The sequence below is a fragment of the Indicator indicator genome, chromosome 3, assembly GCF_027791375.1.
Source record: "Indicator indicator isolate 239-I01 chromosome 3, UM_Iind_1.1, whole genome shotgun sequence".
Taxonomy (NCBI): domain Eukaryota; kingdom Metazoa; phylum Chordata; class Aves; order Piciformes; family Indicatoridae; genus Indicator; species Indicator indicator.
The window spans coordinates 31,539,060-31,565,689 of record NC_072012.1 but is presented as its reverse complement, the minus strand read 5'-3'; the positions used below and the strand labels follow the sequence as shown (position 1 = coordinate 31,565,689).

At 37.8% G+C, this 26,630-nt stretch overlaps 1 protein-coding gene across 13 annotated transcripts in view; it reads right to left on the bottom strand.

Annotated features, from left to right (window-relative positions):
- CADPS2 (calcium dependent secretion activator 2) overlaps positions 1-26,630 on the bottom strand; it is a 275,871-nt gene that overhangs the window by 189,088 nt on the left and 60,153 nt on the right. The window lies entirely within an intron of this gene.

Genomic DNA, 26,630 nt, shown 5'->3' with positions numbered 1-26,630 from the left:
CTGGCAGATCTACCACGATTGTTTGGAAATCCTTTTATTATTTACAAGTCATTTGACAAGAACCAAACTTTTTAATTAAGCATTTCCTGTTTCTACCAAAGTTATTTGGACTTTCTCAAGGTAAGTCTGGAGCAATGCTCTTTGTCTGGCAGTATTTGAACTCATAGTATCATTATTGGGTCCCTGAATCTCAGTCAGCATCAACTCTTCATGTTACCTATTGCTAACAAACTATCAAACACCAAAAGGAAACATTCTATTAACACAATGCATTCAGGCAAAACCAGGTAGTTAAAAAACACATTTTGATGGGTCCAATATAGCCATTTTGAGGAACTTTTCCAATTCACATTAGAGTCCTTCTAAATACTCTTGGACTGAGCCACACCTATGATTTTTGATGAATACAGTTCTCCTCCTATCATAACCATTTAAAGAGAACCAGGGAATTGGAAAAAAAAAGTTAAAAAAAGATCCTCAATTATCATTTGCATCTACCTACTGAAGCATGGTTTAAATTCACTTTTTCCCAACCATTAACCATATGTAATTTCATATGTTGTCAATACTAGTAAAAAGCTTAATTCAAAATAGTCTTTCACACTAGACAGTTACATTAAAAGTATATTTCTGTTTGAAGATGAAAATTCATCATTAATCAGTGCCTACAACTTGAAAAAATATTGGAAATATTAAACAAAGAACTGCCTTTACATCTTCTAGCACATACCCCTTGAATAACATTTCTATTTGTTGAACATCATACCAAATTTAGCTAATAATATACGTAGGCAACAAACATGATACTCTTATTCTCTTCTGTAAGCAAAGCTTAGAAAAAAAGATAATCAGTATGCAAAAGAGTTTGCATAAACTCAATTGCAGATAAGCTTTGCCTTTTCCTTGTAAACAGATTAAATATGAGGTCCATTAGGCTGTGCATTATAAACTTTCATATGTGTTTTCTTTCATTTGAAAGACGGACTGGTGGAGTTCTCAGTTAACGTCAGCTTTCTAGCCAGATGGGAACAAAAAAGCCAATACAATAGTTGCAAACATCTGTAATGTTTCTACTAGCTTGTATAAGCAGTAGTATTAACAACAACAACAACAGAAACACAACAAAAACATTCTGTAATTCTGCTACACATGGCAGTAAAACATGACCTTTCAGTTACCTGCTCATGTATCATGTAGAACCTGACTCAGCTCTAGGAAGAGCATTGATTAGCACCACACTAAGCTTGCACTGACCAAAATTATTTTACAAGTTCTTTCATTCTCTAACAGAAAATTTCACAAAAGGGTTTGAAAAAGACAAAATTTATGATCTAAGACCTCCCACTTTTAAACAAAGGATGCAAAACCAAGGAAACAAAACCTTACATCAAAAGGAAAAAATATACAGATTATGATTTTTAACCAGAATCTACTTTCATACTAACATTCTCTTCCAAAGGAAAACACAGAAAGGAATCTCCCTATCTTTTTAATTGAAAAACTCTTGTGTCTTGCAGAATATCACTCATATCTGTGGTATATCCAGTGCTATTAAATAAAAATCTTTGGGTTTGTAGGTAATAAGTTACAGTGGAAATTGGTTTTAAACATAAAAATTTTAGTTTCAGGGACTGTAAGTAGGCATATATATATATATATATAAAATTATATATATATATAAAATTATATGTATCAATGCAATGCATGGGCATATACACAAAATGGTGCTAAGTAGGGCAGAAGGACTACAAGAATGATTTCTCAGTCTCTAAAAAGGAAACTCCTTATCCATCTAGCCCCTGTACACCTTTTAGTAGTGCAACTGTGCTAACATTGTCTTCATTAAGCAAAGTAGCACTAGGAACTTCATTCACCAAAACAGCAGTTAGAGATTTTTATTTTGTTTTTCCATTTTTGACAGACACTGCTGTTCGTCTGGGTTTGAGGAGATCACATTTACACTCTAGACACATCCTGTGTCTTAAAAGCCAGGGTTCAATGCAGCTCTCATGGAAAAGATGGCTGCCCCTCAAAATGTATTGTACATCTCTGGGACAGTAAACTTCTGGACACATACTAGACATCATCTGAAGCAGCTTCCTTATCATCTTTCTCTACAACACATAGCTCAAGCTGCCTAATAGTTTTTTTCACTTCTGTCCAATTCTGTCGTTAGTGGATCCAAGCTCTTGGTATCCTGTACGTTCCAGCAGAGTAACTAGGTAGAATAAAACACTGCAGCCCTTAAACACAGAGAGGGCTGTGTTTAATAATGGTTCACTCAGGAGTTGTGGTAGCTTCCTACTTCTATTGCTATGATTACTTGTATGCCATTCTGAATTAAGCATAGAACATCCTTGTTTTCCAGAATGTAAACCAAAACTGTAGCACGATCAAGAGAAAGAAAGGACTTTCACAGAAGCCCAAGAACACTCAAGTTTGTGAACACTTTTCAGGTTTCTGATGTGCTTTTTCAGTATTTTCTTCACTCAAGCTCCTGTGGTGACCCCTATAGTTACCAAAACTCTTGATTTTAAGATGCACATAAAAAAGTTTTAAGAATGGCCAGTGATTTTTAGGGCTAAACTGAAATCTAAAATGTATGCAAAAGACAATAATTATCTTTCTAGGAGCTAAACCGAATTGAATCGGGTTTCTTGCACAAAGTTTTATGTGATGTGCATCACCATGCTGTGCTGGGAGCATTACTTGATCCAAAACAAAGCACAGGACAATTACTATGTAATATTAAGTAGCATCTTTGCTGTAATATTAAGTGCATCTTTGCTACTGCAGCAGGTGCTCAAAGCCTCTCACAAAATCTCATTATCAACTCTCACTGTAGTCAACAGCTCTTACACACTTCTTAAAGTCCTTCATACACCATGGGAGTAAAAATATACCCCCATTACAGTCATTTTCAGGAGTGATGTTCTCTGGGATCAGCTCACACAGCCCTCAGTAATTCCACTGTATTCTGAAATTGCACAATGCATCACATTGAGAATTAGGAGTAGTTTGAGGAAGCTGAAAAAAAAACTTCTGACAGTTTGGAGAACAGCTTCCACAGCTACATATTTTAGGAACAAAGACTTATGCCTAGTAGGAGTTAATATACATTGTAACCAACATTATTTGCTGTACCCTGGAGCTGCAGAAAAAAATATTGCTTCAGATATGATGTTCTCTCTACAATTATAAGTCTTGAAAGAAACAAAAAAACACTCCAAAAATTATTAAATTGATGTTGATATTAGATTTAATGTGATCAAGTAATCTGACTACAAGAACAAGATCATTTGGGGTAAAAAATAAACAGCTTATGAAGTAGCTTTGTACATCTAACAGTACATATTTGTTCTTTCAATGCTAGTTGAATAAAATTACTGCATTAGGAATTCAATCAGCATTTATATTCTATGTAGAGACTAATAGTTACCAATGCACTTTGATAACTACTTTCAGTAAGTATTGGCTGCTGAACATGACTGGAAAGTGAGTTACGGAGATTTTCTCAGTGTTTTGAGATCAGAATTATTTTCTACATTTTTAGAGAGAAAAAAGGTATTTTTAAGACTGGCTTCAGGTCACTTTCCTCATCCATTCCCTATCACCCGATAGAAATATCCTCCAGGCACTGTTTTTTCTTTTTTTTTTTCCCCTTTCTTTTTCCTCAATGAATTTATCAGAGTTAAAGGGACTTATTTCTTTGTAAGTCTTCAGAACAGAGTCTTTACCTTCAGGTAAAAGTAAAAGATACTCAAATTTTAAGAGAGCCCACTAATTAACTCCTGTTTATCTATTTAAGTATTATTGTCATTATTTTATTCATCACAAGTTTCTTCTGGAAATCTACTACACTACAGTTTTCTCTAATTCAGGGTGGGGAGGCTGAAATGAAAAAAACCCCATACTTTAAATTTTGGTTAAGAGCAAGTTAGCTTTTTGTTTGTTGGTTTTGGGTTCCCCCCCCCAAAACTTCCTTAAAATACCACATTACATTAAAATGAGAAAAGGAAATATAATTTAAAGTGGTAAGCCATCATCATCTGAAGAGGTATAATCTTCATTTATTGTTCTTCCAGTATCATGTCTACTACCCTTCTGGAGTATATTAAACTATGATTTCTTCTTATCAAGAGCAGTGTTTCACAAGTCAAAATATTTAGAAGGTTCACTTTGTTTCCTTCAGCTCTTTTGGGCAATATTATAACTGCACATAAGAGATTCCACACAGCCTTGCAACCAGGTATCTGTAAAAAAAAAACCCAACACCCAAACTCTTTCAAATTAAAATGTCTGCTCCTTCTCCAGGCTTGTATGCTTGTAAGCATACTACACAACACTGTGCAAAGTGATTTGTTTCTTTGCCTCCTTTTTCAAATTAGCACAAGCAATTGCCCAAGGTCTTCCCAAATTTCTGTTCCTGATGGCTATACATTTCAGAGACTCATGTATTGAAATGTTCGTGCCTTGGGCACAAGAGCAAACAGAACTATAGTGACAATTACCATAAAAACCCCCACAGAACTATTTCACCCAGAAGCAATGTTTTCTCCTGGATTCATTTATTAAAGTTATCCAGATGCCCTTTTGGAACAAGCATATTTATCCTCCTTTCAAGGATGGCAACAGTAACAATAGTTCTTGTACCCTGGTGAGACATAGCGAGTTATATACTGCTGACTGTATGAGCATAGTTATGGATTATTTTAGCAATAGCTCTACTTGATACAGCCACTGCTAGCTCCTCTTTAAAAGTACAGTCTCCCACTAAGCCCCACAGTTCAGTAGATGTCTGAAGCATGTTGAGGGACTTTGTGCACAGTAGTATTTGCCCTCAGGTGGTACCAGTACTCTGGAGAAGTTAGTCTCCAAATATCACCTGGTTGTTCAACTTCAAAGTGGTCCAACCTCCCTCACAAGTGACTCTGCTCACACAAGCAATGAATGTTTGTGTGATTTGAGATCTGTGAAGACGGATCCACAAATTAACAGATCGAGAGTGATTCTGCCACTCTGCTCTGGTGAGACCTCACTGGAGTACTGTGTCCAGCTAATGGGACCTCCATAGCAGATCCAGAGGAGGGTTACAAGGATGTTTAGCAGGCTGGAGCACCTCTCTCCCATGAAGACAGGCTGAAAGAATTGGGGCTGTTCATCCTGCAGAAGGGAAAGCACTGGGGAGACCTTACAGCTACATTTCAGTACCTGAAAAAGACCTACAGGAAGGCTTGGGAAGGACTATTTAGAAGGGCTTGTAGCAACAGGATGAGGAGCAATGGTTTTAAACTGGAGCAGGGTAAATTTAGGCTGGACATAAGGAAGAAGTTCTTTACAGTGTCGAGTGGTGAGATACTCAAACAGTTTGCCCAGGGATGTGCTTGGGGCCCCATCCCTGGAGACATTCAAGATCAGACTTGTGGCCCTGGGCAGCCTGATCTAGTGGGAGGTGTCCCTGCAGCAGGGTTGGATAAGATGACCTTTGAAGGTCCCTTCCAACTCGATGCAATTTGTGAATCTGTGACCAAGCCATTTCTGTACAGGCCTAGGCTTCTCTATCCAACAGTTCTCTCCTGCTAAAGAAGACATATTATCTCTTGAGATGCTTCTCAAGACTGTCAGACACAGGAGAAAGAACAGACTGCACAGAGTGGATCTAGAAGAAATCATTACGTTCAGTAGTTCCAAACAGAAATGTTACTCCAGCTGTTAGCCTACCCAAGGAAGGATGCTAATTACCACCACAGCAAGAGAAACCTAAATGCCATGCTAGACATGAGACATTTTCAACGTCTACCTTTTCAACCTACTGACCGATACAGACCATAAGCACAAAGGAAAGTGTTTTATACTGAACAACACATAACCCCAAAGGGGGAGGGAGAAGACTTATGCTTTGAAGCACACATTTGTTTTCTTGCAAGTTGAATGCAGAGGCTATCTTGTCATCAGGCCAGACAAGTTACCAATAACACATTTTAATGCTATTTTCCCAGTTTATCCAAGTCTTGGCAATTAGAGCAGACTAATTTCAGCATGAAGATACAAACCAGAGGTTTTCCTTGACCACATAAGGAACTTCTTCCTTCATGGTGCAAGACTGCAACATGCTCACTGTCCTTGGTTATAATCATCACCATCTACTTGGCAAAAAAGTAATTTGCAAAGCCTCCTTTTGCTAAGCTGTGTTTTCTTGATTAGTTTGAAGGAATACACTACTGTCTGTCTAGTTTTAAAAATAACACCCACAGCCTATAGTCAGAGTAGCTTTCTTGAGATTGTTTCCACCTCACGACCACTCTAAATACTTTCATTTAAAATGAAAACAGTTTCAGAACCTTTTTTTCCTTAATCAAGACTACTGTTTCATTTCTGATTTATATATTTTGCCAGTGCAGATGAGTGCTCAAAAAGCACATGAGGAAACACAAATTGGGCTGAGGCCACATAAAACACCATTCACACAATATTAACTTTTAAAATGTGTCAGCAAACTGGCAATTCTAGCAATTAACCTGCCACTGCCTTTCCCTGTACTACTTAGATTTGGTGGTTTATATTTTTGTGGAAGGAGCACTGTTGCATGCAGAAAAGGGTTAAAACATTGAGTTCACTCTGTGGTGGAGGGAAAAGAACTGACACAGCATGAATACTGCAAAACTTGAATAGTCACTTAAAAACAAAGACAAGAGTAGACCCTCTTAAGCCTTGCAAGGCTTATTGATGTTGTCTTATCTTCTACCAGAGCATAATTCTCCTATTATGATCCCCAGGATTTACAGAAGCAAAACACACCTGACAAAGTGCACCCCTTTCTGTCTAAGGAAAACAACCACATCTGCCTACTTACCATCCCAAAACCAAGAAGAAAGGACACCTACACCTATTGTCTCCTGTATGACCAGCAGCTACTAGGATAATGTGCTGTGATTGTTTAAAAATAATCCCATCATTACTCCAATGATGGAAGTAAGAAGCAGCTGAACAGGAAAAGAAAAGATAAAAACATCTGTAGACATTAAGAGCTGTATGATTGGAGACAAATAAATAAAGGAAAGATGCAAACCAGAAGTTCATAATTTATCAATGTCTGAACTCTCAGCAAAGAGAAAAATGAAGAGTTTTAGTACTGGATCTTCACCTGTATTTATGCACTAAGAGAAAGGAACCATTCAGAGGAGGGTAAGGCTGAACACTGCTAGAACCGTGTTTAGCTGTGCAACTCACCCATTTTAGACCTCTTTCGCTGTGTTTGCTAAGGGCATACTAATGCAGAAAACAATTCAGAGCACTTAATGCAGGCTCTGCTTTGAAGCACTCCCTGGAAGAACCTCTCCCTCCACAATGAGGACAGGGAAGATCACAAAGATTCATTGTCCAGACTGTTTTACAAAGCATCTCAAGGCAAGTGATGCAAATGCTTTCTTAAAGTTTCTAAATTGCCCAAACAGAAAAGTTCAACAGCACAGTCAAGTTTAAGTGCAAGTTGATGTGATAGATAGTACTTGCTTTGTGATGACAACATAGTTGGTGTTAGAGAAATTGCCTCCTTGCCCCCTCCCAAAGACAATCTGTACTTCACAGTGTTTCTGTTTGAAGAGGAATACATGAACAGGAGTGCAAATGCAGACAGGGACAATGCATCATGAAAATAGGAGTGCTTGGGGAATTGTTTGGTTTAGTTTTACACTTAAAATGCATTATTATTCATCTTGACATTTCTCTAACAGCAATAGCATCTCATCACTCATTACAATGTATTTCTATTCTGGAAAGTGGTACAGAGCTTACACAGTTGTTACTGTGTAGGATTTAGCTGTTAACTTTAGTCTTATAAATATTTTTATTCTGATACAACTTTCTTTAAAAGTCAGCTTTTATCATAAATACATTCCCTTCTCTCCACCATTATAGAATGCAATCTTTCTGTGTCAAGAAACAACCATACATTTTCCTTGATTAGTTTTTATTTTTTTTTCTTCTTCATCGGGGTGATAAATTCATGGTGTTGGTAGAAAAGTTATAATACACATAAAAGCATCAAAATTCTGAATCTTAATTCCTTCTTTAGATTTAATAATCACCCAGCTGGCTACACTTCAGACAGCAGTGCTTCAATGGGAAGATTAATGAACATTTGGTATGTAGTTTAATCCCTCTAGATTTTAGCATATAAATTTTATAAATTAGAATATTTTTATGCATTCCAATTATATGTCAAGGTCCAAATAGCTTTAATGGTAACTTGCACGCTTCTTAGTCATAGTTTGCTCTCTAAGAGTACTTAAGTTTTTGAAAACATTAATTCACATCACTACAGTAGTCTCCAGACTATTTTAAAGATTACTTTTCAGTATATCATCTCAGGTCAGAAACTTTCAATTTCTTATTTATTTTATACCACCATCAATTATTTTGTCTTGCTATCAGTATATTCTACAGCAAGGGTTTAACCGAGCAAACAATTAATACATAAAAGTGAACAGTAACTTTCCCTCAGACTGCCCTACAGACACACTGGCCTCTACCTCTACAGCAGCAATTGCTACCTGCCAGCCCAAGCCATCCCACTCCCCTCCAAACCCCAAAGCCCAGAACTTCTTTGCTTAGCAAATGAGTAGCAATGAGTACAGGGTACAGAACTGAAAAAGAAAGGAAAACTACCACCACCACCATGATGCTGAAAAGTTTTCCTTCTCCAGTTGAAAATGGATTCCTAGTCCAGTTTCAACTTTGCAGTAAGAAGACATCATCCTCTTCTCTGCAATTATGGGCAATGGTTTCAAAAACAAACTAGAAAGATATAGGAAGGTATCCTTATTTTTTAGCTTTTTGTCTTTTAAATGCCAGTAGTAACTATACAGATATTCCAAAATATTTTCAAAATAAGCCAGTAAAGAGCCTTGGCAGGATGGTATACAAGTTAAAAGTAAAAACAAACAAACAAACATTATTCTTCTGCTGGAAAAGCAGTGCTACTTATGCCAAAGTTATTTGGTTATAGTCAGTAGCATATTAGGCAACACCCTAATGCCTTTTGAATGTGCAGAGAGAATAGTGTGCATCTCCAGTCATCTCTAGATCTAAATTCTAAACACTGCAAAGATCAAGTCTGATAGCAGTTCATCTCATTTTAGTTTCTGTATTGTTATACATACTGTTACATGTACCCAATTTCTAGACATAATTCCACTAATGCATAAGATTCTTCAATTTTATTACAGCTTCTTCTAGACTGCTCTGAAAATGTTATTTCCCACTCATCTAAGAAGCAGACTTGCACTGATCGAAGTAGTTTCTATAGAAAAGGTAACTCAATTCTGTGTCAGGCTATTTGGAAACATTGGCAGCATTCGTCTGCCAACTGCTGAAACACATTACTCATACCAAGAGCCTTCTGCCATCTTCTAACACAGATTTTCTGATTTGAAGGTCTGAAAAGCCCAGAATAATCCGTCAAGATTTTTTACTTTAATCTTTTTTACTTTTACTTAAATTTTATGACAGCGAGAAACGACCTCCTTATCTTGGCTGCTCCTAAAAATGATTGTACTTTCCAAGACACCCATATTACAAGAGGATTAATTTACAGTTGAATTTGTATATATGCCTTCACCACTATTTAAATAACAAAAAACAGCAGTTAGCAAAAAATCAGGAAACCATGCATTCAGAATTTGTACTCTCAGTGTCATTGCAGGACTAATGCTTCTGCTCAGTGAAACGATTCCTTTTGTCTCACCCTTACATTAGGAATTGTGCTCACAAATAATGAAAGGCAAAAGGCTAGTGAATTTGAACAGGTAAGGAATAAAGACTAAGAGAAGAAACAAACCTATAATAGGATGCAGCCTACTAGAAGGTAAGTTCAATACTTCATGTAGTCACAAAGTCAGTACACAGGTGCCCAATGGGAAAAGTGAAGGGAACCCTCTATTGCCAAGTGAAGAAGGGAAGAGTTTTTACAGGATTGCTGGATACAAACTACGAGGGCTGGTACATTGGAATAAAGCTGAGCAGCTGTGCTGCCACATCCCAGAGAGTGTGCTGTTGGAGCAGCCACAACAAGGAAGACAGAATCACAGAATCACTATGTTTGGAAAAGACCTTCAAGATCACCAAGTCCAATCATATCTAACTCTACCAGGGCCACTACTACACCTTGAGCACCATATCTAGACAGTTTCGAAATACATCCAGAGACAGCGATTCAACCACTTCCCTGGAGAGCCTGTTCCTCTTTGAAAGGCTTTGATAACCCTTTTGGTATAGAAGTTATTCCTGATGTCTAAAATAAACCTCCCCTGGCATAACTTGATGCCATTTCCTCTTGTCCTATCAGTTGTGACTTGTGAGAAGTGACCAACACCTCTCTAAAACCTCCTTTCAGGCAGATGTAGAGAGTGATAAGGTCTCCACTCAGCCTCTTTTTCTTCAGACTAACCAACCCCAGCTCTCTCAGCTGTTCTTCATATGACTTATTCTCAAGACCTTTCACAACAATGCACAGGAGCTTCAACAAGTACAAGAATGATGCCTCGGTATTACCTGGAGCTTCCTGTGTCCTTGTTATGGGTTTAGTGCAAGAGCAAAAAACCTCCCCCACTTCCTGCCCTCCCACCACCACTACCCGGCCCAGCCTCCTCCCTCCCCCCTTACCAAGAGACAAGACAGGGTGGGGAAAAAAGGCAGGAAGAATTTTCTAGTTATTGTTACACAGAGTATTTACTCCTCCACTACAAAAGCATCAGGTTATACCAGTGTATATATAAAACAGAAACAAGGGAAAGGGAAAAAACCTACTGTTTACTTCATCAAAAACACTGTTTATGAACAGTGCCCATTTATGATCATTACGCCCATCAAATTATCTGGTAAGCAACTCAAAGTGAGAGGAAAAAGTAGTTTTGTTTTATGCTGTCAACACCACATAGTTCCAGTCCAGAAGTACCTTAGCTAACCCCAGCTTGCTAGAACTTCCTAGATATTACGCTCATACTCACTATGCTTTATCTAGTGGTTTTTTGTTTGCTTGTTTTTAATTTCAGAGTAAGTCTGAGGCTGGGCTTTCACTCTGCACCATTATTCAGAGAAGAAACAACTAAAGGACTGGAGAAAGCTTCAGAATAATTAATTATACCAAACAGACTTTATAGTCTAAATGCTATATAGGCAATATGAATTTCTGATTCTAACACAGCTGTGGAGAAGAAATCAGCATTATCAATCTAAAACCCAAGGGAAATGAGTTATTGACTTTCTAATTTTTTTGGATGACATTCTGTGGTATTTCAGTTAGGATAAGTTTTTTTTCTTTTTATGTAGTTGGGAATTCTGAGAACATTGCAGAAAAAAGTTACATTTTCTAATCTGTGCAAAGAGAAATAGGAAGAAATGTACTATAGGTATATACCTATAGTATTGCTATTTCTGGACAAAATTTAAAGATCTCTGCTACAGAATGCTGGAAAAAGGTGAAAAGGTATTGGAATTGTTGTCTAATTACTTTTGGAAGTAACATTAGACAAAGAATTCTTCCAGTGATCCAGTTTGAATTGTTGTATATGTGTACATTAACACTGTCTCTATCACCTAAATAATGACATCTAACAAAGCCAGAAATATTCTCATTCAGTTTTCCCTGCAAATTATTAAAATATTAGAACAAGAAATAGTCTTGAGCAGAAATGTTCAAGGCAACCTGAGCTTGGTGGGCACCAAAAGGCAGCCAACACTCCTTTCACAAATCAAAGAATTGTTTTGGCTGGAAAAGACCTCTAAGATCATAGAGTTCAACCATCAACCCAACACCATCAGCCAGTGTCTGTCTTTCAAGAGGCTCAGATCTGCTGATGATGTAGTTTATGACTCACTCATCTAAATCAAGGTATAGATTCAGTGGAAAAGTAACCCAAAAAAATAGATAATATTTGAAGCAACCTGCTTCATTACTCTGCCCATCAGTTATTTTTTTAGACAAATCTGGCTCACAGCATGGCTATACAGTAGGGACAGTGATATGAGGGGAGAGAAACTCTCCTACAAGCAGTTTTTTTTAAGGTTGCCTCAACTGAATGCTCATACCACTATGCTTGAACACACTAACATACACATAATAAAAACCTAATTTCACTCTCAGCTTTTCATTTACATGCTTAACTGACATTTGTTTAGATTACTCTTTATCATTTAGTAACCGATTCTTACAGATTGTTTCCTATTTTTTCTAAGACATTATGTTAAGATTTAATTTACAAACAATGTATTATCCCAAAGTGATTGCCTTCTCCTACAGTTTACTTTTACAAAACTGATACAATGCTTCTCTAATTTTAGGTACCAGTAATCTAATTCTTTTCTTGCTTTTTTATACAGCTCTCTGACTGCTGAAACTTTTGCTAGTTCTTAACAAACCTCCTCCTCCTCGCAACATTTTCCTCAAGAACATACTGAAATGCTTCCAGCACAAGGCACAGGGCCAGACAGATAGGCAGGACAAGCTTCAGAATGCTGCTATGGAAATTCTAGGCTTTAACCCTTTTTTTTACATGACCCAAAAGAGTTCCTTCACTTTAGAAATCTATCCTGTATGAAACAGCACTACAAGAAGCCTTAAGAGTGCTGATGGTATTTTACAGTGACCTGTATGAATTGCCTTGTCTTTTATCTGCGAAGCTAATTTTGCAGAATTTATCTTTCAGACTGTTGCTTCCATTATTTTTCTCACAAGAAAATATGCATGGCCACAAGACATACATGATCAGAACTGTTTTCAAACATAATTAGTATTTTCTGGTTTTGGGGTGCCTGAGATAGATTTGTCATGGGCAGGGCTGTTTATTTTTACATCTGTTCTTTAAGGCTAGACACATCCTTTCGTTCCCTACCCTTGGTTACTCTGTCTGTTAAACAGTATGATACAGCAGACACTCACGGCCAGAATTTTCTTTGTCAGAAGTGTGTGTTGGGATGCTGTTAGCAGAGAGTGGGGGCCTGCAGAGCAGCATCAGCTGCCTTGTGCATGACAGAGGTCTTAGACCAGCTCTGAAAATTACAGCTCATCCAGCATCATCCTTTGGGGTCAGTACTCTGTCTGTCAGGGCCTTGAGCAGGTGAACGGAACAGATGTCAAACACAGTGTGGAGACCCAAGAGAAGGATAACGGGAACATTCAGAGAAGGAAGCCAGAATGAGCAACAGGACTTACTGTTGCTTTGGCTGCAGATAGAGCAGTTAAGAGGCACACTGCAGAAACACAGCCACTGTTATAACAGCTGAAATTTATTCCTGAAGGGTCCTGACAGACCATTCCATATGCCCTTCTACAGAATAATTTTTTTAACTTGGATTAAGTTTCCCTGTTGCCTGAATTCTGTATCAATATTTTCCCTCTGCTGCACCAAGCTTATTTTCATGAACCTCGCTTTCAATTTTCCTAATGAGCTGTCAATTAGTTATGCAAATCTGAAGAAACAAACATTCAGCACCAGCAGTTTGTGTAAAACACGGACTTTATGCTAGAACTGTAAGTAACTGCATAGAAAATTCCTGTGGTGTCTTGGTCCATTAAGAACCCTTCAAGTGAACAGATGACCACTGGAAAAAAAAACAGTTTGAAATCCTTCTTTTCAAAACACCATGCCTGGTTATTATTCAGGAACTCAAAAATTTTTAAACCAACTTTTATGTAAAGGAGAATTTGGGTTTCTGGGCCTAGGATGCATTGAAAGTTGGCAGAGATCTAATAAATTGAGGGGAATTTGAAGTTTAAACAGCTCTGTCAATCTTGATGTGAGCACCAGAACCTCAGCAGTTCTCCAAAATGTAGCCTGATACACTGCTGTAGTCCAGAATAAATAGATTTCTGTAGGCTGTAATGTGATGAGTCCCTTGCTGAAGCTCTATTAATTTCCTAAAATGTGTGCTGAATTTTAAATGTAAACAGCCTCTCTTGTAGTTGTTCTTCATGAATGCACTTTATTTCATCACTGGGCCATGCTCAGGACATCTCCCTGACCTATGATCCAGCTGACAAGTAACAGCTGGATCACTTTGGGTCACACAGCTACATGTGAATTACCTCAAATGTTCCAAGAATACTTTTATAGAAACCATCTTATAAAGTGTGATTGTGGCTTTTTCAGACCTCCATTTCAAAGCTTCTATGTATTCCAGACCAACCATACCTTTGCCGTAAGCTTACTCAGTTTCTGAACAAACCAAACCACAAACCACAAACCGAACCGCAAACCAAACCAAACACACACACAACCCCAAAACCAACCAAACAAGAAAAACACAAACCCCCCAACCAAGAAAACAAACCAACCAACCAACCAAAAACCACTCAAGAGCAATCACCAAGCCCCCCCTTGCCCTCCCCAAACTCCACAGTAATTTGGGTAATTTGCACTTATTCCAAATCCCTAAAGCACGATGGGCTTCTCTCTCCAATTCATTTCAATCAGAGTAACAACTGTTTTGGGTTCACTGATGTGCGTATTTCAGAAATACATTTTAAAGGTGAAGAAATACATGCTTCAAATATCAACACAGACTGAGTTAAATCACAGAATGGTAAGATTTGGAAGGGACATCTAGGTATCATCTAAACCAGCTCCCTGCTGAAGTAAGTTTGCCTAGATCAGGTTGCACAAGAACACATCCAAGCAGGTTTTGAAAGTCTCCAGAGATGAAGACTCCACAAGCTCTCTGGGCAGGGTGTTTCAGTGCCTGTCATTCTCAAAGAAAAGAAGTTTTCTTTTATGTTTACGTAGAACTTCCCATTTCCTAGTTTGTGCCCACTGCCCTTTGTCCCATTACCAGGCACTACTGAATATGATACCTCCATTAGTTCAACTATTCTTAATGTAAGTATTATTCTATTGCTACCTTGGTATCGAAACAGAATAATGCTGGACACTGACATTCTGAGCAATGTCATTTGACCATGCAGCAGGTGGATGACACCTTTCTGCTACCTGCTCAGTGCAGGGACAAAGTGACAAAAAATTAATACTGTTTTAGTATGAATATCAAGAGCTGTGCTTTTGGTGCTGAAGGTAACAAATTGAATTCCATTTGCAAGCTTTCATTAGGCGAGCTATAACATTATTTTGACAGGAAAAGTAATCTTTTTTTTCTTTTTTTTTTTTTCTTTCAAATCTTCAACTCTTTTGTCATAGTGTTTTGTGTGGAAAGGAAAATTTGTCTTTACTGAGAGCTGTTAAGAGTCACAGAATCAGAGAATGTATCTGGTTTGAAGAGACCTTGAAGATCATGCAGTCTAACTACAGCATGTCCACATTGCTGTTTAACCATAACCTTTTCTGACAGTTTAACAGCACCAGCTAAGTATTCATTAGCATCCTCTCTAACTTAACCTAACAGGCAAATTACAACCATCTTCAAAAACTCAATCCACAAACTGTTTTATAAGTAATGTTTTCTATATCATTAACCTCAGCACCTTAAGGCCTATCATTAAAAAGTTTTTTTTTTTTCCTCTTCTCTAAATCAGCAGTAATAAGGAGGACTTCTCATTACTGCATACACTGAACACAACTTTCAGCTTATACAGGCTTCTGTTTTGCAGACTCCCATGCCACCACTGTTCACTATTACTTTTTCAATGATCAGGTCTGGGTTCATACACAAAGTCAGGGTTCTTCTAAAAGAAATGTCTCAATCCTTGACACCTGAAGTTATTCCAGTCCCTATAGCATGTGTTATTTACCTCTGCATTTCTTGAGACCCTTTACCCAAATTCTTAACTGCTGAGTATGAACATTTTTTTTGAAGCAGTGTTGCCTTCTGATTCAGTTGAGTAAAGACAGCTATACTTTCCATTTCAGCAGAAATTTGGCTTAAAAAGAATTATTGTGAAGCCTACAGACATTCTGAGTCTCTGTATTTTAATAGTGTGAGAAATGACTATGCATATTCAGATAAGAGCCATAAAACAATGGCAGAGCCCAAAGAACACCCATGGTGATAAATCAACTTCTGAAGTGATATATGCAATTTATTCTTCTCAGAGTTGATAGCAGAAGCAAAATCTGCAATTTCATAGAATCATCACAGTCACAAAGAGTTAAAAATCTTCCTCTTAACTGCTTAGAAATTTCTCTGTGACTCCTATTCAAAGAGGCCTTATCTTTTTCCCACAGGCTCTCTTAAAATAGTTACAAATCTCACACAAGTTTTTCCTCTCTTGTTGCCATTTTTTGATTACAGAAGTATGACCTCTACCTCACCAGCTTGTCAGGCCTACAGAATGCAGCTAGATACAAGCTGAACACACATTGGGTCAAAATGATCAGACTACCATGTTGGAAGGATAGCAGCCCACTTGCAGTTTCCACACTCATCTTTGTGATATTGCCAAGGAGACAAAGGCTACACACTTGTTCTGAGTTTATCCTCAAAATGTAGGAGAGTTATCCCTGCTTAATGCCAGAAATAAGGCATCCTTCCTGGAGAGAGCACTACTTTTCATGTAGACCCTGTGGTGGCATCTCAATTCTTGTTTCAGAGGTATCTGCAAAGGTCTTCAGCATCCATACATATCTGGGCCAATGGCCACTACCATGACTCCTGCATGTTTAAAGCTTACTCCTGACAGTGATAAACTCTCTGTTCATGTAAGTGTGGTGACTCATCTTGGAATTCTCCTATTCATCTTCTCCTAAAGGTATGCAATTGTTGTGGTCTCTGTCCATCCTTTCAGTCTTAGTTTTGAAGTTCAGCACCGGTGTTGAACTATACTACGCTCAGAGTAGTATAAAGGTGATGTAAGGAGCTCTTCTGCAGTCAGAAGAGTCTTTCAGGCTCAGGTGTGATTCCCAGCAGTGGCAATGCATTTAGGACATATCTGAGGGAAAAGAGATTTGCAGCAGATTTTGGTATTCAGTCAGATGATGAGCTTTCCCATACCTTATCTGAGGCATCTCATGCTAACAGAATGTGTTGTTAGGAAGTGATGATGGTGTAGTCTTAGCCATTCAACTCTGCACATTTGAAAATCCTTCAGACAAAAGGATCACATCACCAACTGAGTTACAGAATAAGGTGAACATGACTAATTAGGAATGAGCTGAGAGAGTGCTGGTGTAGTTAATACTGCATGTCACACTCCAAGTATAACAAGAATGTATTTCTGGTTAGATACAAATATTTGTCTCAAGTTCATCCTTAATGTCAATGTTATGTTAGTGGAAATTCTAGTATAAAAATAGGAAAGCATCCATCCTTTCCAGCTTTCTCTAATGTAAAGGGGAAATGCAGTTAAAATGATTCACATGCTCAAAGAAGACCCTAAGTATGGAGGAAGGACATTCTTTAGCTTTTCCTTCTTCACCAACTCATCAGCAGCAGAGACTGACTTTCCAAAGCAGTGCTCACTTCTAGCTGGATCAGAAAAATGGTAATCTCTTTCATACGAAAGATGAAAGCTTTAGCTTACTTCCCAGTGAGCCTTATGGATGTGCTCAGTAGTCTGAGAGGAAAACAGAGCTAAAAGCATCACAGTGAGCTGCGCTGCCATGGTGGAGCTGTGGATTCCCAGCACACTTTGAAACTCATGCTTACTCTTATTCCCTTCTGAGTCCCTTGCCAGAAGGAAGACACTGAAGACTCATCAGCTCAAAGCATGTAGAGAAATAGAGGGAGCTAAATGGAAAGCATCAGTTCTTTTTGTTCCCTTGTTTAATTTTCTCAGTTGTATTTGCTACATGTCTGAAGCACATCCAGAAGGCTAGGAGTTAGAATAAGGCAACAGGGATCATTTACAAGTAATCACCAATTACTGCTGGAAGCCTCAGATCAGAACCTGTGTTTCCAAAGAACTTTCCTCTCCAGCCAGACAAATTACATCAGTTACTGGGGCCCACAGGACCAGCCTACTTGGTGTTTTCACAATTGAACATTTGTACAGTTGTTAGGACAGCAAGTCACTGTCCAGAAGAAAAAGGATTGTATTTTAACACCTCTTCTCTAAGTCCATCATTCCCTCCCACCATACATGGAGAAGGAATGGACAGAGAGCAACTAAAACCAGCTCTACTACAGCAAGGACATGGAAATAAATTAATTCTGAAGCTAAGACCACAGGGCTTCTAAAACCTCACTCATATTCTTCCTTCCTATCTCCCAAAATAAACTTCTGAGAGATGGGAAAAGGAAACATCTTAACAACTGATGCAAATTTTATTTTCTAGATACAAAAGACTGCTTGCACAGAATATGAACTCAGTAATAACAAGCTCTTCCTATTGGTCAAAGACAAAATTAAAGAACTGGTTAATTGCTTTATGCTGTTACCAGTGATGGAAAGGTAGAAAAGTAGAGGATGTCCCTGAGCCCTGATGACTCAAATGAGGGAGAACATATGGAAATCATTGTATGTGAATTTAAAACCTTGCTTATCATTTACTGACTTCTGGATTTCAGCCATGCATTTGCATTTGCTGACCTTTTTTATCCCTTACTACCATGAACTCTAGCCTGGTTTATTCAGAGATTATCAATTCACCATCAAGCTCAAAATGCCACTTCTCCAAGACATTAAAGTTTAATGTTTTTGACAAGTCACACATCTCTAAAGATTTGACAGGCAAAGCTTTCTATCACAAAGTAAAATGTTAACAGAGAGTTTCAATTAAAATATGCAAACAGAAGTTACTTATCCCATCATCTAGAAACCTAAGACTAAACTAAATAATACCCAGAGTAAATACCAGTCCTATGAATCCCATCTAATGGTACAGGAAAATAGGAGCTTTTCTCCTTTGCTATTTGTTTGCTTGGTAGGTTGCACTCTTTTTTGTTTGTTTGCTTTGGTTTGAAGATGAAGAAATTTTTAGCTATTAGTTACTTGCAATTCAGTGGCATTATTAATTAGAAAAACACAACATCTTTCTACAATGGATCTCTCACCAAAACTAAAGAAATTATGTAAGAAAATTCCAACACCTACGGAGTCAGCAGAAAGAGACCTTGGCTGAACTAATTTTTGATCAGAGTCTGTATACACCTTGTGAAAATTTTAACTCGTATTTAGGTATTTCAAGTCTAAGTGTACTATTAATGTGAAACAACATGCCTCCCTCTGGTCATGGAGAAATCCAGCAAGTCAGAGACTGGGGTAAATATCTCCTCAGTTGCTGAAAGCTGAAAAAATAGTGTCCTGTGCTTCCCACTAGTTTGGAGAGTCTCTGAGATACTGCTCACTAGAACACACATACATAACAATACAAAGGCACCAAGGAAAATGAAATATTTTGCAGTATTATTTCCACTTCCAAAGGGCCTTAAGGTCAGCTCTGTACTGAGATCTGGAAAACGCAGCTGGAGGAATAACTTAAAATATCAAGAGCTGTCATCTGCAGCACTGATGTTAAACAGTCACATTGCTTATTAGTATCAGCCTAGCTGAAAAAAAACACCAGTACCTTTAGTTGCCCAGAAGACAGAACCAACAAAAAACATATAGTCCATGGGGGTTCATCTCTTCTCCCTAGTAACAAATGATAGGACAAGAGGAAATGGCTTCAAGTTGCACCAGGGAAGATTAAAAAGGATATTAGAAGAAACTTCTTCGCTGGAAAAGTTATTAAACACTGGAATAGGCTCCCCAGGGAGGTGGTTAAATCCCCATCCCTGGAGGTGTTTAAAAGATGCATAAATGTGGTATTAAGGGATATTGTTTAGCACCAGACTTGGCAGTAAGATAAGGATTGGACTTCATTATCTTACAGGTCTCTTCCAACCGAAACGATCCTATGATTGTGCCTCAATACAACATACTGTTAACTGTGCAAAACCACATCCACCTGAGTTTTGTTTTCCTTTGAGATCAAGTAAAACCACACTGGCATTAGGAAAAAAAGAATTATGCAATGCAGACCAAATTCAATGTTGTGCAACAATTTGAGCCACTCCTTGTTTTCTAATTGGTTTGTTCAGATCGACACTCAAAATTTACCTAATAAATAAGTAAATACTGTCACATAATGCTTACTACAGAGTAGAGACATACGTCATGACTCAATTCTAATGACTTCTGCAGTGTAGTGTAGATCCATAAGGCATCCTTATTTTCCTGGAACAACAGTGGTCACAAAATGAACAGAAAGGATACCCTTACTGTTTTGTTTTTTTTTTTTTCTATCTAAATACATTGAGTCATTTTTTCTGCTCTTCCTCTCAGCATACAGGTCTGTTATAATTACATCTTTAAAGTAAACATGGAAACCATATAACATCCTCAGTGAAATTCACAACGATCATTCACAAAAATATCCATGTCCCAAGAGAGGGATAGACAGTTTCAACAGCTAGCAATTATGTTTTGTGCAGATGTACAGTGAAATGCTTGGTTTCTCTGGCACCAGAGAAGTGGAAGTGAAAACAAGATTTCCAATCTTCAGAAATGAAAAAAATATGGTTACATGTAGCTATTTGTAAAGCAAGAGACTAGAGGATTTCAGCACTGTCATGCTATCCATACAAGAGCAATACAAGGCTATTCTCTCAAGAGAAACTGTGCATCGCAAAGCCTTGTAATTTGACTCTGTCAGGTCTCTCCTTAGCATGGAACAGGTCTAGGTCATGTAAAGCATGTTTTAATTGTCATATCTTATCTCTCCCTCACTTCTTTGAAGAAAATAATTAGACTGCTAACACTGTGACAATTTCCATTGCACACGAAACTGTGACACTGGATCCAAAATGCTGAAGGCATCAGAGTTTATTTGATGAAAACCTTTGTTATGCCTCTTTCTTGGAGGTGGCCTAAAAACATTTTTATGAAGCTTTTTAAAGAACTGACCTAAACCAGATCTCTAAACTATCAGTCCCCATGCCAACATTGTACTGACATCAAGTTTACCAATGTTTTAAAGCAACTGGAAGGGAACTAACTGTGTAAGCTGATAAGTGCAACTAAAAACGTATTTGTTGTCGAAAGGCTCCCTCACAAGGGACTGTACTAGAGTTAACATAAGAAAACGTCCTGATAAACGAGGATCTCTAAATGAGACTGTGCCAACCAAAATCCCAGGCTGGCCTAGTATTCAGGTTTTTGAAGAGGATCTGAACAGAGCAAAAAAACTACATCCACGTGTGCCAATTATCACTTTTGAGAGAAATGAAAGCAGAAACCAGTGAATGTATGTCCTGAAACTCAGTTAGCTTCTACAATTATTACCCTAATGTATTTAAATAAATGTTTAATCTACTGATACCATTATTTTGCCTCAATAACATCAACACAGAACCTTCCAACACTTAATTACTATTTATTTTGTGTGTACTATGCTTTGATTTTAATGAGTGCTTTTTGGTTCCTTTAGGTGTCATCTTCATTCCTTAAGTATTCATCAGGATCAAGTATGCCTTTTGTTGCTTTGAATAAAAATTGTGAACCTAAAATAGCTGATATTAAAAGCTGAGCTGTAAAAGCAAACAAAAATACTACTTAGTCCAGAAAGCTAGTTCTTTTCTGCAGCCTCATCAGCAAGATCCTTTTGCGTCTTGCTTTCATGCACAAAAACCCCTTTCACACCAAATCTTATGTAATTATGGGCAGAAATAGCTTCATTGCTTCATTACTTCTTTTACAGAAATACCTCAGCTTTTCTTCAGGCTAACCCAATATCTGAATTGAATCATATGAAAAAACTCCAATAAACTCATTTCATCTTTTTCTAAGGATAAGTGCAAGAAATAATCAATGTGTGTGCTTCCACCATGGGCCAAACAACTGCTCTATCTTCAGGGAAGGAAAACATTTTCAGAATACCTATAAATGGTCACGTAGATTTGACAGAACAAAGAAATGGTCATGTTATCACAGGTGCATTTGCACTGGCAGATGTTCATGGAATTATTTTACATATATGTTTCTTTCATTCGCAGTCTATGTAGAGCTTTCAGACTTCTTCACAGCCCAATACCAACCACTAGGAATGTGTTCAAGACAATCCTTTCTGCATGCCAGCCACAGCACAGGGAAAGAAGGTGTCCCCAGCCTCAAGAGGAGAGGAGAGGAAAGCAGAACACACAAGCAAAGACTGATCAAAGCAGCTCAGTCAGGTTTAGAAGAGGTGTGCCTACAGACACCACTGCATTTCTAACAAGCACCTAGAACTCATGCCCTGCTCCTCCTTCGCTCACATGACCCACAAGGGCTTGCACTGGCAGTTCAGGATTTGGTACCAAATGAGTAAGGTATTTGTAGGACACTTGCTCTATGTACTGCAGAAGCTGAAAGATGTCACCTACACCCACTATAGAAAGGGAAAGGAAAAGGTTTCTCTACCATTTAGAAATAGATTCGGTAGATATTGGGCTAGGAACAAGGAAGACATTTTTATGATAAGGGTGATGAGTCACTGGAAGATATTGTTTCATCATTGGAATCATTCAAATTAAGGTTGGACAGGGCTTTAAGCAGAAAGTGAAAGATGTCCTTGCCTGTGGTAGGTTGGACTAGATGAGCTTTAAGGTCCTTTCCAACCCAAACCATTCGATGATTCTAGGACATGGAAACACTGCTCTGCTGATGTTAGATAGAAATCAAGTTAAATATCATCTCTGTATCACAAGCAAACTGGTGTAGTCAAACTAAGGCTAATTTTAAATTCTGAAAACCCCATATAGAGCTAACTGTTACAGATCCTGCATTTAACATTCAGATTTAAGCAGTATGCAGCAATTATGACTTAGAACCACATATTTAAAACGAAGCAGCACGAAAAACAGAAAACACCAGAACATGAAATCTCTTGCAGCTTCACAATGCTTTAAGCAGAGAGTTGAAAACCTGAGAACCTTCAATCACTACAACACTGAAAAAAGTTTTCACAGTATTAAAACACTCATTACAGTTCTTTGCATGCATTTTACTCATATCTAAATCTGCATAAATTCAAGAGTAAAGAATTAGTGCTGTGAGTTTAGCCCATATATATTAAAGGTGGTGAATGAACCTCTTAGGGCTCTGCACAACAGGATTTTCCAACCTACGCAAAGGAGCATGCAGGAACTGAAGAATGAAAGCTTCTCTGCTATTTTACTGATAACTTTTAAAAAAATGGGTTGAAATATGCAAAGAAAGATTTTATTTCGTGAGTCACTTTCTCCCTTAATTTTACAATTAGCAGCGTGTCCAATATAATTACTTATAATAAATTGCCATATGATTGAATTTTTCTTTTTATCCAAAAAGCATCACCAGCATCTGATGTTCTACCAGTTAGAATGTGGCTCAAAGTCTGTAATGGAATTTTCCACAGAAAATATCCTCTGTTAATTCTGAGAGAGTGATTACAGAAAGAATTGTAAACACTTTCATACTTTCTCTAAAACTGAGATGGAAGAGGAAATAATTCCTTGAGACAATCTTAATTATACATATACAGGAATGAATCATGATAAATTTCAGTGAGATTTTCAGGAAGTGTGGTGGAATGCTAGAGGTAGATTGTACAGAAAATGAAAATAAACATTTCTGGAAAATTGAAGAGTTTATGCAACTCTTCCTATGATTTCTTTTTTTCCTATTAGACTTTTAAAATAAATGAAAAGCAGTGCTAGAATATTGATGGAAAATCTTAAAAAAACACAGTAGCATCAGAAAAAAATCACACTGGAGAATAAAGCAACAAAATTGACCAATGTAAGCATTCCCAAATAGTCCTGACATAGGAGCACGACTCTTTTACAATACAGTGAAGTTGAAACTCCTATTTTTTTTCAGCAAATATTTCTAGAAAGTAAATCAAAAGACTGGGGTATATTAAGTTCCTGGAGTCTTGGAACTTACTCTTAGATTATTAAGAGAACAAACGCAGAATAAACCTAGAAATTATACTCAGATTTAGTGACTCAAAATACCTGCAACTAATGATAGATCAACCCTTAACCCAACACCACCATGCCTGATCTACACTTTTTTTTAATCCCTCCAGGGGTGCTGACTCAACCACTGCCTTGGGCAGCCTGTTCCTGCTTGACCTTGTTGCAATGGCTCTCTGCAGGAGAGGGCAGGGCCAAATGACACATGGGGAGGGGAAGCCACCAAATGGAAATCTCACAAAGCACTTCACCAACACTTGCACCAGGCCAAAGTGAAAGATGAAGGTCCTAGTTAGCACAGCTGAGCCTCCAAACCCCCAACACCACTGAGAGACATCCTCTCAAACTCTCCTGTCACCAAGAGATCCCTCTCCAGCACTCCACAAACACCCTGTCAAGACCTCTGCCAGATCTACCTACCCTCAGACAAGGCAGGGACGTGGTTCCCTAAAGCCAGGGGCTTTCCAACAAATCCTCATGGCCAAAAAGCCCCATCCCTAGAGAAATGAGCAGCACCATCACCATTCCTGCCCCAAATCTTTGACCCAAGCTAGCAAACCTGCTCTGGCAGCCAGGAGAGGCTGATGTGCCCATGTCTCCTTCAGGATACCCTTTGGGTTTCCTTCCATGTCAGATAAAAATTGAACTGTAGCTCAGCAACAAATTATAAAGAAATTAACATTGAAGCTTATGAGATGCTGTATGACAAGTAATAAGCAAGATGACCACAGTTTAAATTACTAACAAACATAATCAAGTAGCAGATGTGATGGACCACATGTGGAAGAAAGAGATGAGAGAGCATCAGAGCATGGCATCCACAGAACATAGAAAGAAGAGAGATTAATATATTCAACAAATGAGTAATGAAGTAAATAGAAAAAGCACAAGAGACACGTATGTGATGATATGAGACTATGTGATAAGATGCATGAAATTTGATTAAAATGCATTAAAGAGGAGCAGTAGCTTGTACTAAGTCTCCAGATGGATTCCACCACTGCAATGTTCATTAAATCTAATATTGCATAGTGGTGACTGTCTACTGCAACCTTGGAGAGAAATTAAAAAAAATGGCAAATGCTGACTCCGACTGCACAAATGGACAAGACTGTGCAACTCTGGAAGGAAATATCTGTAAAGAGTGAAAAATGGAACTGGAAGGTTGGGATAAACAACAATAACAAAATACTAAAACATCAAATTAATGCTGGTAGATGAATTCATATTGTATTAACACAAGATGAAGATCCCGATAGCCCATAGTGTCACTACAGTGATGCTTGGATCTTTGGAATCCTTGTTTGAAACTGGACACCTAGAACATTTGTACATTTAATTCAAAATGGTGAATGGCTGAAAATAGCTGGAGAATTTGAGTCATCCATTTTATAATGGATGGCTATTTTGGGTTATGCATAGCCTTTTCACTGCAACAGCAGATAAGCTGAAAAACATAGTTCTCCACGTGTCCAAAAGTCATACTAACAAGAGACACAAAATAAATCTTAGCTGGACTGTTACTGTTTATGCATTAATTTTAAAATAATTTTTATTCACTATCACATACTTTCCTCTAACACATCAAGCTTCTTACACACTTTGCTGAAAGAAAGAATCATAAACATTATGACCTTTTCAATTCTACCCCATATTCAGCATCTCGAGAGATTCCATTCCTCTGAAACCTGCTGCTAGGCAGATAACTAGCTCAGCCTTGCTCTGCACCATGTTCCAAACTGTCCTTCCTGCCAGTCTTAGGTTATTCGGTTATTGAGAAAAACAGATTACTTTCTGAAAACTTCTGTACTGTTCTTGCATCCCAATGTAGCACTTTGTAATTTCACACTCTATTTCATCTGCAGACCCATTCCTTTCACAAGTGTTTTTATGGGATCTTTTTAGCTCCAACTACCACAGTACTGATTAGACTGTGACACGGGGGAACTCACACTGAGTTTTCACATTTCTGTACAACAGGGAAACCATTTGTCCACTCACATTTTTTCTTTTGTGCAGCATAATTTCATGTGGATAAAAACAAGCTATGATTCAAGTCATATCTTTTTCTTCATGAAGAAGTTTCATTCACTAGCAAAGAGCAGATGACAGAGAAAAATAATATATAATAATAACAAAATAAATATATAACTAAAATAATATATAAAAAGCTACAAATATGAAAAAAATAAGAAAAGAAAAAAACGTGGTAGAGTGAAATATGGAGGAAGATCCTTGAAAAGAAATACATTTTTAATATACAGCCCTTGTGATTCAGAGCAAATCTGAAGTTAGATGATATAAAATGAATTTGTAGTACCATTTGCTGAGAGCAATAAAGAAATTACTTTGCTGCTGCTGCTGATGTTACATATGCTGCTCTGTTATATATGCTGCTGATGTTACAAAAATGACAGTGAGCTGCCCTCTTAGTTTGAAATTAGACCTGCCCCTTAGGCAATTAAAAACACATTTAAAGGGCTGCACTGGTCATCCACAAGCACTGAGCATGTTTGGGAGGACACAGCAGAACTTGGGAGTTGGCCCAGCTGCACAGAAAGCTTCTCTTCTTTAGGAAGAGAACAGGTGGTTTCTCTCCTAACCACTTCGCATAGCAAGTAAAAATCAAGAGACGTGTTTCTCAAGATGCTAACTCAGAACTGAAGCACTGATTAAAAGTGGTAACAAACATATGGAGACAAAGATAGTGATGCCTCATTGTATCAAATGCTGCCAGAAAGATTTTTAGCACCAGGGGTCTTCAGTTT